The sequence below is a fragment of the Oncorhynchus clarkii genome, chromosome 33, assembly GCF_045791955.1.
Source record: "Oncorhynchus clarkii lewisi isolate Uvic-CL-2024 chromosome 33, UVic_Ocla_1.0, whole genome shotgun sequence".
Lineage (NCBI taxonomy): Eukaryota > Metazoa > Chordata > Actinopteri > Salmoniformes > Salmonidae > Oncorhynchus > Oncorhynchus clarkii.
The window spans coordinates 5816225-5830895 of NC_092179.1; the positions used below are offsets into that span (position 1 = coordinate 5816225).

The 14671-nt window shown below is 45.0% G+C and overlaps 1 protein-coding gene across 1 annotated transcript in view; it reads right to left on the reverse strand.

Annotated features, from left to right (window-relative positions):
• The window catches only part of LOC139392812 (transcription intermediary factor 1-alpha-like), a 40032-nt gene that overhangs the window by 19701 nt on the left and 5660 nt on the right, over positions 1-14671 (reverse strand). The window lies entirely within an intron of this gene.

Consider the following 14671-nt stretch of genomic DNA (forward strand, 5'->3'; position numbering starts at 1 on the left):
CAAAGCATATGTGTTGCGTTGAAACCCGAAGTGGGTGGCTGATGGGATGGGCTGAGGGAAGCTGAGGGTTGGGAAGTGGAATTGGAGACAATTGGGAGTGGAGCAGCTGTGCGGAGATAGAATGATGGTCAAAGGTAAAAGGTTGACAATCATTCTATGTTGTTTGCTGTTTTCTTCTGTCTTTTTCTTTTGTCTCTTTAGTTCATTCTCTTGATTGTTGGTTCTTGGGGGTGGGGAATGGAATTAATTGTATTTTTAATTTTTATTCTTGGGGGGGGACTGTGGGAGGGGTCTCGAATGGTTGAATGGTTTGGGTTCATGTTTTTTGGCCTGGTGGGAGATCTGTCAACGTGCCCTTGAGCAGGGCATTGACCTTGGATGCTTCTGTGTGTCGCTCTGAATGGGAGTCTGTTGGATGACTGGTATGATGTAGTGGTTGAGCGGCTTCACTACAAGAATATTGTATGTTTCTGATATTCAATAAAAAATAAATAACAATTAATGAGTGGAGGGAGGACAGTAGCCTTCCTATGAACAGGTCTTAACATGTTTGTTTTGACTGTAATTTAAAACTTTTTGTTCACCTGGTGAAGTACCGTTAGACAGAAAGTCAAAGGTAGAGTATTGTAGAGATTGTAGAGGGAAACAAGTGTTAGAGTGGAAGGGAAATGTACTGGGTGATGGTGATTGAGAGGGCCTCTGAGTTAAAGATAACAGAGATGTAGACTAGTTAATGGAAGTTAATGGGAAATTAAGAATTCGAATTTGAATTGTTTGGACTGATTTAAGATTTAGCAAAATGAAAACGAACAACATTTTTATTTTCTCTCCTTTTGAAAAGTTTCCCATGGCTGTTGCCTTGGGAGAGTAGTTAGTAAAATTCTGGCATTTTATAAAGTATAAAGGTATTCGGATTCGGCCGTAAGGGGAGCTCCCAAATAAGTAAGGCCTGGCCCACCAGTGGTGTTAATACCATGTTTGATTTATTGTGTGGGGTCTTTTTTAATTCAGTTGTAAACTGGGTATGCAGAATGAGGTAAATGTTTGAAATGTTTTTAAAATGGTTTCTGAGGTAAATGGACAGAAAAGGGAATGAAAACACTTCATGGGGTTGAATGACGTCTGTTCTGACTTCCAGGTGAGGCCTCACAAGAAAGACTGAAGACATTGGGTGAGATTTAAATTGGCTATGTAGACAGTAATAATTAGGAAGAAGTTTATAATTTAGCAATAGTCCTATGTGTGATTTGGAACACGAGAAGGAGAGAGAGAGCGCTGCCCTGAATGAGGGACAACTGTCTCTGGTCTATTTTACCATTACCTTACGGGATACAATTATTTCCTTATGGAGTTATAAAGAGTTGTAATTATAATTTGATTTCTTATATTAATTTGTTTATTTTTGATTTAACAGGCAGTGTTGTTGTTTTTGAATTACCGGTCCCCTGGGGCCTTTGGTTAATATGCAAATTTGTCTGCCTATAAAAGGAAGAAATGTTTTTCCCACCTCTAGTTTATATAAAGAAGTGCATTCCTGTTGTTGTGTTGTTTGTTGTTTGTCTTGTTTTGATACAAATCTCACCAGATTGGGTCTGCTGTACGGTTGGAATTTCTCCCTAAGGGGTAACTTGGCGGGGAGGTTGCCATTATGATAAGGGAGTTTAAGAAAGTTTGAAAAATGGTTTCAATAGGTGTGTTGTTAAGGTCTTTGACATTTGTCTTAGAAATGTTGATATTAAGAAAATTGGGAATGTAATAATTTTTTATATGGTGAAAAGTTGGTCTGAATTTCCAGAATCAGGAATGTCTTAAACTGTTGTTTTGGTCTGTCCTCTTTCAAAGTTATGATGATAGTGACTGAAGATGGTGTCTTGATGCATGGAAGGAATAAATTGACGATAACAGTGTGAACTTCACGCCCCCAACCTGCTGAAGAAATGGTGTTCACTACGAACTTATCCTTCACCACTCCTACCGTGAGACCGGAGTCCGAGCCAGCAACCAGTACACAGCATCCAGTCGAAGCTATCAACTTCTCTCAGGAGTGCGACATGGTTTACACACTCGGAAGCTTATTATAATTTGGATTCAAATGCATTGAGATACCGATCTGTCATTGCCATGCCTCTCGAGACCGTAAAACAGGGACAAACTGGGGCAATAATGTTATAAAGTTAATACGGGTAATTTATGGTCCCGTTTTATGGTCCACATTCTAACCTTGTCGGTGTGTGCTAAGTTGAGGGTCTTGAATTTGAGTGATAGACTCAACGTGGAGCACTAAGGACTGTCATTCTAAATTTGGGTTGTATAACCATGATGAGGACATTGTTAGTAGGGGTTTTGTTTTACCATGTTATCAGAATTCTAATGTTAAAGCGCATCAATACATATGGCTTTCTGGATGATACAGTACAATTGACTTGACTCACAAACGTCGTCTTGAAAATGACCGGACCAAGGTGCAGCGTGGTGAGCGTACATTATCCTTTATTAAGAATGTCGCCAACAAAAAGAAACACCAAACACGACCGTGAAGCTGACTAGGTGTCACGCCCTGACCTTAGAGATCCTTTTCATGTCTCTATTTTGGTTTGGTCAGGGCGTGAGTTGGGGTGGGCATTCTATGTTTTTGTGTTCTATGTTTTCTATTTTTGTGTGTTTGGCCGGGTGTGGTTCTTAATCAGAGGCAGCTGTCTATCGTTGTCTCTGATTGAGAACCATACTTAAGTAGCCTTTTCCTACCTGTGTCTTTTGGGTAGTTGTTTTCTGTTTTGTGTCTTTCTGCACCTGACAGGACTGTTTCGGTTTTCGTTCATTCTCTTTGTTATTTCAGTGTTCAGTTCTAATAAAAGCATGAACATGTACCACGCTGCACCTTGGTCCTCTCCTTCCAACAGCCGTTACACTGGGGCTATACAGGCCACTAACACAGACAACTACCCACAACTAAGGTGGAAAAACAGGCTGCTTAAGTATGATTCCCAATCAGAGACAACGATAGACAGCTATCCCTGATTGAGAACCATACCCGGTCAAAACATAGAAACAGAAAACATGGAATTAAAGAAACTAGAATGCCCACCCTAGTCACGCCCTGGCCTACCCAAAATAGAGAATAAAAGCCTCTCTATGGCCAGGGCGTGACAATAAGTGGGTTATGGGAATAGATGGAATGATTTTTGTGCAAATGTATTTGTAACCAGAGGCTAAGTAAATATGGGGCATGTATTTGGGACAGAATTTTTGCATAAGGGTGTTAGTTGCAGAGATAGTGTTGTCATTTCAGACACTATTGTCAACTTTCTGTGAGGGGTTTGTTATCTTCTTAGTGATCCCTTCCCTCGCATATCCCGGTAACAGGATTGATTTGACAACATCCAGTGAAATTGCAGTGCGCCAAATTCAAAAACAGAAATACTCATAATAAAAATTCACAAAACATACATGTAGAATACATCAAAATAAAGCTTAACTTCTTGTTAACCAAGTTGCAGTGTCAGATTTCAAAAATGCTTTTACGGCGAAAGCAGACCATGTGATTATCTGAGGACAGCACCCCGCATACAAACACATGAAAATCAGATTTCAACCAGCCAAGTGCGACACAAAACTCAGAAATAACAATATAATTCATGCCTTACCTTTGAAGATCTTCTGTTGGCACTCCAAAATGTCCCAGAAACATCACAAATGGTCCTCCAAATGATTGATATATTATAATAATTGATTATGCTTATGTTGTATTAATAGAAGGGGAAGGGCTATAAAACCCTCCCACACTACATTTATAGGGTCCTGGACAACATATTAGCAATATATGCATTATAAGGTTTAATACTATTCCACAGTTATTTTCTAGTCTCTGCCTCTTATAAGAAATGGTCTGAGCAGATGTGTGAGCCATTGCAGTCAAAATTGGGTGTCTGTGAGAAAGCGCCACAAGACTAAAAGAGATACATTGACACAGACCCCTGCACGGGAGTAAATAGATAAGAGACAAGTCAGACACACCACTGTAAGCCACACGGGAATGTAAAATTACTGCTGAGTCCTTAGAAAACACTGGACTATTGTTTTCTCCTGCAAGTTTGTATAACTGTATATGCATGGGTTTGGTCTCATGAGTAGAAGGTGTTGACATAGGTAGTTACATCACTAGGGGTTGACTGCAAGTATATTAAAGCAACTTTGACCTTTTTTATTTTGCAGAACTTACTCTGAAACGTGCTGTGTTTCCGTTGTCCACTCTCGTTCTTTAATTGCATTAATAAAGGTTTGATTGATTTACTTAAAGAAGATATTGACCAACATCACATGTGTACAAATACTCACATGATGATAACACCGCCCCGGTCGCGTGCACATGCGATGCAAAACAAATGGACTTTTTAGCAGACGCTGTTATCCAGAGCGACTTAGAGGAGCAATTAGGGTTAAGTGCCTTGCTCACATAGTTGGCTTAAGGATTTGAACCTGTGATCTTTCAGTTACTGACCCAACGCTTTTAACCACAATAACATTCATATTATTCAATAATTTAATCCAAACTGCTTGCGCGAGTCAACAAACATCTGCTAGCCAGGCGCTAAAATATAACTTGGTTCTATTTTTTAACACTTGACCCATCTCCTCATTGGTTTTAAGGAGCATATACCCACGTGGGTGACTGAAAGATGAACTGAGGTCCACACTCCAGTCCAGTTGGTGGTGGTAATGCACCGTAAAGTTGGTTGCCAGCCGTCATATAAAGTCCACAGAAGAGAGATTACTAGACTAAAAATGTGTCAAAATTCTACAAAGATCCAGATAAAAAGGGCCTTGTGCATTTCAAGTAAAATAACTACCCAATGTTTATATCCCAGGACAAATTAGCTAGCAACAACAAGCTAGCTAGCTAAATGTCCATGAATGTTTCATGTGTTTCGACCAAATTAATATAGTTGGTTCAGAGTTCGTTTTGATATTTCAACCTGCGTGTCCTAATCTGAGTATGTGAGCAGGGGGCCTGCTCAGCGGTTTAAGATACTGCATTGCAGTGTTAGAGGCGTCACTACAGGCCCAGGTTCGATACCAGGCTGTGTCGCAGCTGACCACAACCGGGAGACCCATGAGGCGACGTACAATTGGCCCAGCATCATCCGGGTTAGGGGAGGATTTGGCCGGACGGAATATCCTTGTCCCATCCCGCTCTAGCGACTCTGTGTGGCGGGCTGGGCGCATGCACACTGACTTCGGTCACCAGTTGTACAGTGTTTCCTCTGACACATTGGTGCGGCTGGCTTCCGGGTTAAGTGTCAAGAAGCTGTGTGGCAGGGTTGTGTTTCGGAGGATGCAAGGCTCGTGATCTCCGCCTCTCCCGAGTCCGTATGGGAGTTGCAGTTATGGGACAATACTGTAACTACCAATTGGATTTTACAAAAAAGGGGAATATAAATAAATTAGTTTGGGTTGGAAATTCTGCTCATCGATCATGGAGCGGTGCTCCATGTCCTTTCCTACCGCTCACAGAAAAAAAGAAACTCCCGCTGCATTTATTAGAATCACAATTTAACCAACACCCATCTATTTTTGTGACTACCTGGACCTACCAATTGGTATTTAAGTATTGAAACCAAACCATACGGATTTGAATGCAAAGTATTTGAATAAACATGAAACGGTGAATGTAAGAAATTAACATAATTTCAAATAGACTAGCTATCAGTAATTTTCAAATCTGACTTCTCTATGTGGCCGTGTATGGAAAATGTCTTTCTGGGGCGGTCGTCTGTTAAATTGTAGTAATGAAGCAAAACTGTAGGAGCTATCGAAACCGTTATTCTAGACCGGAACCCTGGCGCCTTGACTAAAACAAGCTGGCGAGCTATAGGGAGAAGGCAGTATGCCGCCTAGGGTTTTCGAGAGCTATATAGTAGCTAGCGACTACATGATAATGATGACAAAGTTGTTTCCTACTAAACATTTTCCTACTTTAGCAATACCATCATACAGTGAATTCGTAAAGAATTCAGACCCCTTGACTTGTTCCACATTTTGTTACGTTACAGCCTTATTCTAAAATTGATTCAATTGTTTTTTTCTCTCACCTATCTACACACAATACCCCATAATGACAAAGCAAAAAACTTTTTTTATACACTTTTGCAAATGTATAGAAAAAAAACCTGAAATATCACATTTACATAAGTATTCAGACCCTTTACTTAGTACTTTGTTGAAGCACGTTTGGCAGCGATTACAGCCTCGAGTCTTCTTGGGTATGGCGCTACAAGCTTGGCACACCTGAATTTGTGGAGTTTCTCCTATTCTTCTCTACAGATCCTATCAAACTTTGTGGGGAGAGTGGGGACTGTGTACGGGGCACTGGCTGGGCACTGGCTGGGCCACTCAAGGACATTCAGAGACTTGTTCCGTAGCCATTCCTGCACTGTCTTGGCTGTGTGCTTAGGGTCGTTGTCCTGCTGAAAGGTTAACTGTCACCCCAGTCTGAGGTCCTCAGTGCTCTGGAGCAGGTTTTCATCAAGGATCTCTCTGTACTTTGCTCCGTTCATCTTTCCCTCTATCCTGACTAGCATCCCAGTCCCCGAAACGGAGAAACATCCCCACAGCATGATGCTTCCACCACCATGCTTCACCATAGGGATGGTGCCAGGTTTCCTCCAGACATGACGCTTAGCATTCAGGACAAAGAGTTCAATCTTGTTTTCACCAGACCAGATAATCTTGTTTCTCCTGATCTGAGAGTCCTTTAGATGCCTTTTTGCAAACTCCAAGCGGGCTGTTGTGCTTTTTACAGAGGAGTGGATTTCATCTGGCCCCTCTACCATAAAGGCCTGATTGGTGGCGTTTTGCAGAGATGTTTGTCCTTCTGGAATGTTCTCCCATCTTCACAGAGGAACTCTGGAGCCCTGTCAGAGTGATCTTGGTCACCTTCCTGACCAAGTACCTTCTCTCCCGATTGCTCAGTTTAGCCAAGCAGCTAGCTCCAGGAAGAGTCATGGTGGTTCCAAACTTCTTCCATTTAAGAATGATGGAGGCCACTGTGTTCTTGCAGACCTTCAATGCTTCAGACATTTTTTGGTACCCTTCCCCAGATCTGTGCCTCGACACAATCCTGTCTCAGAGCTCTACAGACAATTCCTTCAACCTCATGGCTTGTTTTCTGCTCTGACTGCACTGTCAACTGTTGGACCTTATATAGACAGGTTGAATCAAGCCTTTCCAATCAATTGAATTAGCCACAGGTGGTCTCCAATCAAGTTGTTGAAACATCTCAAGGATGATCAATGGAAACAGGATGTACTTGAGCTCAATTTCAAGTCTCATAGCAAAGGGTCTGAATACTTATGTAAATAAGGTATCAGTTTTTTATTTTTAATACATTTGCAAACATTTAGAAAAAACTGTTTTTGCTTCACCATTGTGGAGTATTGTGTGTAGATTGATGAGGACAAATAAATATCTAATACATTTTAGAATAAGGCTGTAACGTAACAAAATGTGGCAAAAGTCAAGGGGTCTGAATACTTTCCGAATGCACTGTATGTCCATGCCACTGTAGTGCAATTTAGACAAAACCGTCATTAACCTCCATCTATCACAACTTTTTTGCACCAGTAGGGTTCCGCCGGCAGAGGGCGGCTTGAGAACGTTCATAACAATGGCATGAAAAGACCCAGTGACAGCAGTGCAACCTATGAATAGCAGCATTTGTTGAGCATTTGTCTATTTTGCCAGCTCTCAGACTGTTGGTGTGTCTGTCTGTCTGTCTGTCTGGGAGTTCCAGACGTGGCTGGGAGGAGTGGTGGTGGCCACTAGAGGGCAAATTTACTAGAGCATAAGTAGGAGCTCATCGTCATGAAGTTCATCTAAACAGCTGATACAAGTAGGTATCCCATATTAGGTACTAGTACAGTGCTAGCTACTGTAGCTAATACATGAACATATGGATTTACAGTACCAGCCTAATTGTCATGCCCTGATCTGTTTCACCTCTCTTTGTGCTTGTCTCCACGCCCCTCCAGGTGTTGTCCATCTTCCCCATCATCCCCTGTGTACTTATACCTGTGTTTTCTGTTTGTCTGTTGCCAGTTAGTCTTCGAGCCACACCAGGGGGCCACTGTGTTTTCCAAGCTGGATCTACGGAACGCCTACCACCTGGTGCGGATACGAGAGGGGGACGAGTGGAAGACAGCCTTCAATGCGGCCAGTGGTCAATACAAATATCTGGTCATCACATTTGGCATCACCAACGCCCCTGCTGTGTTCCAGGCTCTGGTGAATGATGTTCTCCACGACATGTTTTACCGGTTCATCTTTGTCAACATTGATTACATCCTCGTCTTCTCCCGCTCCCCTCAAGAACACATGCTCCATGTCCGGTAGGTCCTTCAAAGCCTTCTGGAGAATCAGCTGTTTGTGAAGGCGGAGAAGTACGAGTTCCATCACTCCACCATCCCCTTTCTGGGTTACATCATCTCTGCTGGGAGTTTCCAGATGGATCCCGGGAAGGTGAGAGCAGTGATGGAATAGCTCAGCCTACGTCCAGGGTGCCGCTGCAACGTTTCATGGGGATCGCCAATTTCTATCGACGCTTTCTCCGGTTTTACAGCACCCTGGATTACCCCCTGTCAGCACTCACCTCGCCCAAGGTTGGGCCCTGCTGTTCACACAGTTCAACTTCTCTCTCTCGAACCGGCAGGGATCCAATAATGTCAAGCCGGATGCACTGTCCCGCCACTATAGACCCATGACAACTACCCGAAACCATCCTTCCCACCTCATGTCTGCCGACGGCACTCAGCTGGGGAATAGGAAAGCAGGTCAGTGAGGCGCAGCGTTCCCAGCCAAACTCTGGGGGGGTCCTTCATTCCCGACACTGTGCGCTCCGCGGTCCTGGAGTGGGACCACTCCTCCAGGCTGGTCTGCCACCCGGGCACCCATCGGACCCTGGCCTTCGTGCGACAGCGCTTTTGGTGGCCTACCATGGTCGCGGACGTGTCCGCATTCATCACCGCTTGCACAGTTTGTGCACAGAACAAGACTCCTCGGCAAGCTCTGTCTGGTCTGCACCAACCTCTGCCTGTCCCCCACTGTCCCTGGTCTCACATCTCCCTGGACTTTGTCACGGGTCTTACCCCGCCTGATGGCAACACCGTCATCCTGACTGTGGTGGATCTGTTCTCCAAAGCCACCCATTTCATTCCTCTCCCAAAATATCCTCTGCCAAATAGACGGCCCAGCTCACGGTACAGCACGTCTTCCGGATCCATGGACTGCCCATTGACATGGTCTCCGACCGGGGCTCTCAGTTCTCGTCCCAGTTCTGGAAGGCATTCTACACCCTCATTGGGTTGTCGGCCAGCCAGTCGGAGTGAGCCAACCAGGACCTCAAGACCACCCTGCGCTGCCTGGTCTCCGCCAAACCCACCACTTGGAGCCAGTAGCTTGTGTGGGTCGAATATGCCGCAACACTCTTCCCTGCTCTGCCACGGGCCTATCTCCCTTCGAGTGTTTTCCTGGGGTATCAGCCCCCACTCTTCCCTGAGCAGGAAGAGGAGGTCGGCATACCTTCTGCCAGATGTTTGTCCTCTGCTGTCGTCGTACCTGGAGGAGAGCCCGGTCGGCCCTCCTCAAGACCACCTCCAGGTATCAATGACAAGCGGATCGTCATCGGACCCTGGTTCCCAGGTATCGTCTCGGGCAGAAGGTATGACTCTCCACCTGGGATCTGTTCCTCTGGGTAAAGTCTCACAAATATTTCCCCCTGGTTTATCGTCCCTTTCCCCATCTCCAAGGTCATTACACGGAACCCAAACCGGCTGCAGGCGTGCTCCATCATGCACTATCGTGCATAAATGTATTTTGTCCCCCTACACCAAACGCGATCATGACACGCAGGTTAAAATATCAAAACAAACTCTGAACCAATAACATTAATTTGGGGACATGTCGAAAAGCATTAAACATGTATGGCAATTTAGCTAGTTTAGTTTAGACTTGCTTACTAATTTGTCCTGGGATTTAAACATTGAGTTGTTATTTACCTGAAATGCACAAGGACCTCTACTCCGACAATTAATCCACACATAAAACAGCCAACCGAATCGTTTCTAGTCATCTCTCCTCCTTCCAGGCTTTTTTATCTTTGAACTTATATGGTGATCAGCATCTAAACTTTCATAGTATCACCACGACAACCGGCTACAAGGTTCATCTTTCAATCACCCAGGTGGGTATAACCAATGAGGAGATTACACGTTGGGTACCTGCTTCTATAAACCAATGAGGAGATGGGAGAGGCAAGAATGACTTCTATTTTAGCCCTTGGCAACGCAGACGCTCGTTGGCGCGCGCGAGCACTGTGGGTGCAAAAATTTAATAACATGGATTTCTAAATGTATTTTGCGACGTTCGCGCACGCGACGTGTCCGGTCTGTTTCCAGTACCTGGTTGACTGAGAGGGTTATGGCCTGGAGGAGAGGTGCTGGGTCCCCGCTAGAGACCTCATCGCCAACTTCCACCACTGGCGCTCCGGTCAACCAGGTATGCGCCTAAGTAAGACGCCAGGTGGTGCCCCTAGAGGGGGGTAACTGTCACGCCCTGATCTATTTCACCTGTCTTTGTGCTTGTCTCCACCCCCCTCCAGGTGTCGCCCATCTTCCCCATTATCCCCTGTGTACTTACACCTGTGTTTTCTCTTTGTCTGTTGCCGGTTTGTCTTGTTTGTCAAGCTTGCCAGCGTTTGTCCTGTCAGATCCTGTTTCTTCCTCGTCTCTCTTTTTCTCGCCCTCCTGGTTTTTGACCCTTGTCAGTCCTGACCCTGAACCCGCCCACCTGACCACTCTGCCTCTGACCCTGAGCCTGTCTGTCGTCCTGTACCTTTGCCTCTGTTGCTGTTGCTGTAATAAACATTGTTACTCGACACGGTCTGCATCTGGGTATTTCCTTATCCTGATACTAATTCATATTTATTTAATGTACAGGTTCCACTTTGACCAAGATTACAATCCAGACTAAGAATTTGCAAAAGTTAAGATCATAATGAATACTATTATATGGATAGAGTGGACCTGATCCTAGATCAACACTACTATGGTGGCGAATTCTCTCTCGCCATCATCTTTTTTTAAACTTCATATTGACCCTGTGGTCTATGATTAGCAGATGCGTTTAAGTGGACATACAGATCTGGGACTAGGCTAACAACAGAAGCTCTTCTCAACTATTGGCAAGAATTTAATTCACATCCATTCACCATGAGCGATGCTTTATTCCGCATTCAATACTTCTATTGCATGAGAGATAAGCACCTATCAGATCCCCCTTCTGACAGTCGCTGAGGCCAGGAAGAAGTTTGTCTGCCGAAGTAGGAGACAACTTCGTCGTCATAAAGCGCTCTACTGACCGAGGTAGACTATGCTTTGAGTAGCAACTGATTGATTGACTGACAGGCAGTCAGAGACACAAACTCTCACATTTGACTTGACCTTATATTGGACAGCACTCTACTCACATATCCTCCCCTCTCTCGCTTTCCCTCCCTTTCATCTTCCCCTGTCTCTACCCTAGGTGCCAAGTGGTCTCCCATCTCCTTCATAGTGGCTTCAGCTGGACCCCACCGCATAACCTCTAGCCAGGTGAATCAAGAGTGTCACCAGATATGAAAAAGCTTTTGTGTTTACATCGCAGTTAATGAGCATTTCTCCTTTGACAAGATAATCCATCCACCTGTCAAGTGTGGCATATCAAGAAGCTCATTAAACAGCATGATCATTACACAGGTATACCTTGTGCTGGGGACAATAAAAGGCCACTCTAAAATGTGCAGTTGCCACTGATGTCTCAAGTTGAGGGCGCATGCAATTGGCATGCTGATTGCAGGAATGCCCACCAGAGCTGTTGCCAGATATTGTTATGTTCATTTCTCTACCATAAACCGCCTTCAACTTTGTTTTAGAGAATTTGGCAGTACCGCCAACCTGTCTCACAACCGCAGACCACGTGTACGCTGTGAAAAGCCAAATCAAATCAAATTTTACGCCCATAATAATATAACACATAATATAACATTGATAATTATTAATAATTGATATCAACACCCATTTTGAGTTTCTTTGCCCATGGGAGAAGTATATTTTGCCCCCCTTAGACCTTTTCTAAAATTGTTGAATTTTTGGATAAATTGGTTAAAATGCAGTTCCTCGGCTAGCAGTATCTTTTCCTTTTCTCCATTTGTCATTAGTTGCCTGGTTCTCTCCACCTGGTTTAATATGTTAATTCTTAACCCATTATTTTACTGTGCACCGTTATAGAAACAATTTCCTCTTATAGTTTCTAAAATCACATCCCTCTCTTAACAAAAATACTTTGATCATTTTTCATAATGCACAACACAGAGGATGAAAACTTTTTACATGTTCTGCATATATTTATCAAGTTCAAATAAAATTGTATTTGTCACATGCTTCGAATACAACAGGTGTGATGTAGAGAGTTCTGGGCGTACTCTGCCCAAGGAAGGAAACGTGCCCACCCACCCTGCCGGTCCTGACAGTGACTCCTCAGGAATCTCCCCAGCTCCTGATTCATCTTCGCCACCTGCCTGTTAGACTGAGGCCGATACCCAGATGTGAGGCTAACCGTGACCCTGAGCTTCTCCAAGAAGGCCCTCCATACATGGGATGTGAATTGGAGGCCACTGTCCAAGACGATGTCCTCTGGAAGGCCATAATGCCGAAAGACCTGTTGGAAGAGTGCCTCAGCGACCTGGAGAGCAGTGGGAAGACCAGGAAGAGGGGTTAAATGACATGACTTGGAGAATCTATCCACTACCACCAGAATGGTGGTGAAACCATCAGAAGGGGGAAGATCAGTAACAAAGTCAATGGATCGATGGGACCAAGGTCACTGAGGCACGGGAAGCGGCAGGAGCTTCCCTGCTGGAGCATTCCGGGGGGACTTTGTTTGAGCACACACGGAACAGAAGTTGACATACTGCGTAACATTCTGAACCAAGGTGGTCCACCAGTATTTCTCAGTGATGGAATGGATGGTGCGAGAAATACCTGGATGTCCAGCGACAACAGCTGAGTCTGCCCAGGTCAGCAGCCGATCCCTTATCTCTGTGGGAACGTAGACGCACGCAGGAGGACAATTCCGAGGTGCGGGTTCCCTCTCTAGAGCCTGGCGGATGTCCACATCTACATTCAAAACCACTGGACCCACGACTCGGGAGGATGGTATTATGGGTTTCCCTCTGGCCTCTCTCGAATTGTGCTGCCTTACATACCCTCGTAAAACTGACTATCCTACTGATCCTTGACTTCGGCGATGTAATTTACAAAATAGCCTCCAACACTCTACTCAGCAAACTGGATGCAGTCTAACACAGTGCCATCTTTTTTGTCACCAAAGCCCCATATACTACCCACCACTGCGACCTGTATGCTCCCGTTGGCTGGCCCTCACTTCATATTGATCGCCAAACCCACTGGCTTCAGGTCATCTATACGTCTTTGCTAGGTAAAGCCCAGCCTTATCTCAGCTCACTGGTCACCATAACAACACCAACCTGTTGCTTCCTGTGCATCTCCAGAGCCCAGTACGCCTTGTTCCTCTTCCCGTACTCGCCCTGAGGTGCGTGTCACAAGCCCGGGGTCTCCAGCGACGGTCCCCAGTCGGGGGTCTACAGGAAAGGTTCCCAGTCCGGGGTCGCCAGCGATGATCCGCAGCAATGAGCCTCCTGCGATTATCCACGTGTCAGTGCTACAAGGGCGGATGGCTCAATGTAAAGACGGGGGGCGGCGTCCAGAACCAGAGCCGCCACCAAAGTTAGATGCCCACCCAGACCCTCCCATACATGTTTAGGTTTGCGGCAGGGAGTCCGCACCTTTGGGGGGGGGGGGGTGTGATGTCACGCCCTGACCTTAGTTATCTATGTTTTCTGTATTATTTTGGTCTGGTCAGGGTGTGACGAGGGTGGGTATATGTGTTTTTGTCCTGTCTAGGGTTTTTGTATGTTTATGGGTTTTACCTGGTTTAGGGGTTTATATGTCTATGGTTGCTTAGATTGGTTCTCAATCAGAGGCAGTTGTTTATCGTTGTCTCTGATTGGGGACCATATTTAGGTAGCCATATTCCTTGGGTATTTTGTGGGTTATTGTCTATGGGTGCATGTCAGCACTCGTTATATATTGTTTCACTGTCGTTTTGTTGTTTTGTATAGTTTGTTCAGTGTTCTCTTTTATTAAAGAGGAATGTAATTCATATCACCTTGGTCTCCTCATTATGAGGAACGTGATAGCATCTACCTTCTTGTCCTCCATCCTTACTCACTGCGGGGCTGATTTGGTAGCCCAAAAAGGAGACAGCCCTCTGGTGGAATTTGCAATTCTCCGCCTTGATGAACAGGTGGTTAGCCAAGAGGCGTTCCAGGACTGCTTGAACGTGAGTGATGTGATTTCCCAGGTTGTTCGAGAAGATCAGGATGTCATCGATGAACACAATCACATGACGTCCGAGCATGTCCCTGAACACCTTGTTGACAAATGCCTGGAACACTGACGGAGCATTGGCTAAGACAAAGGGCATAACCAAGTACTCGTAGTGACCAGACATCGCGCTGAACGCCGTCTTACACTCATCCCCCTCCAAAATGCGAATGAGA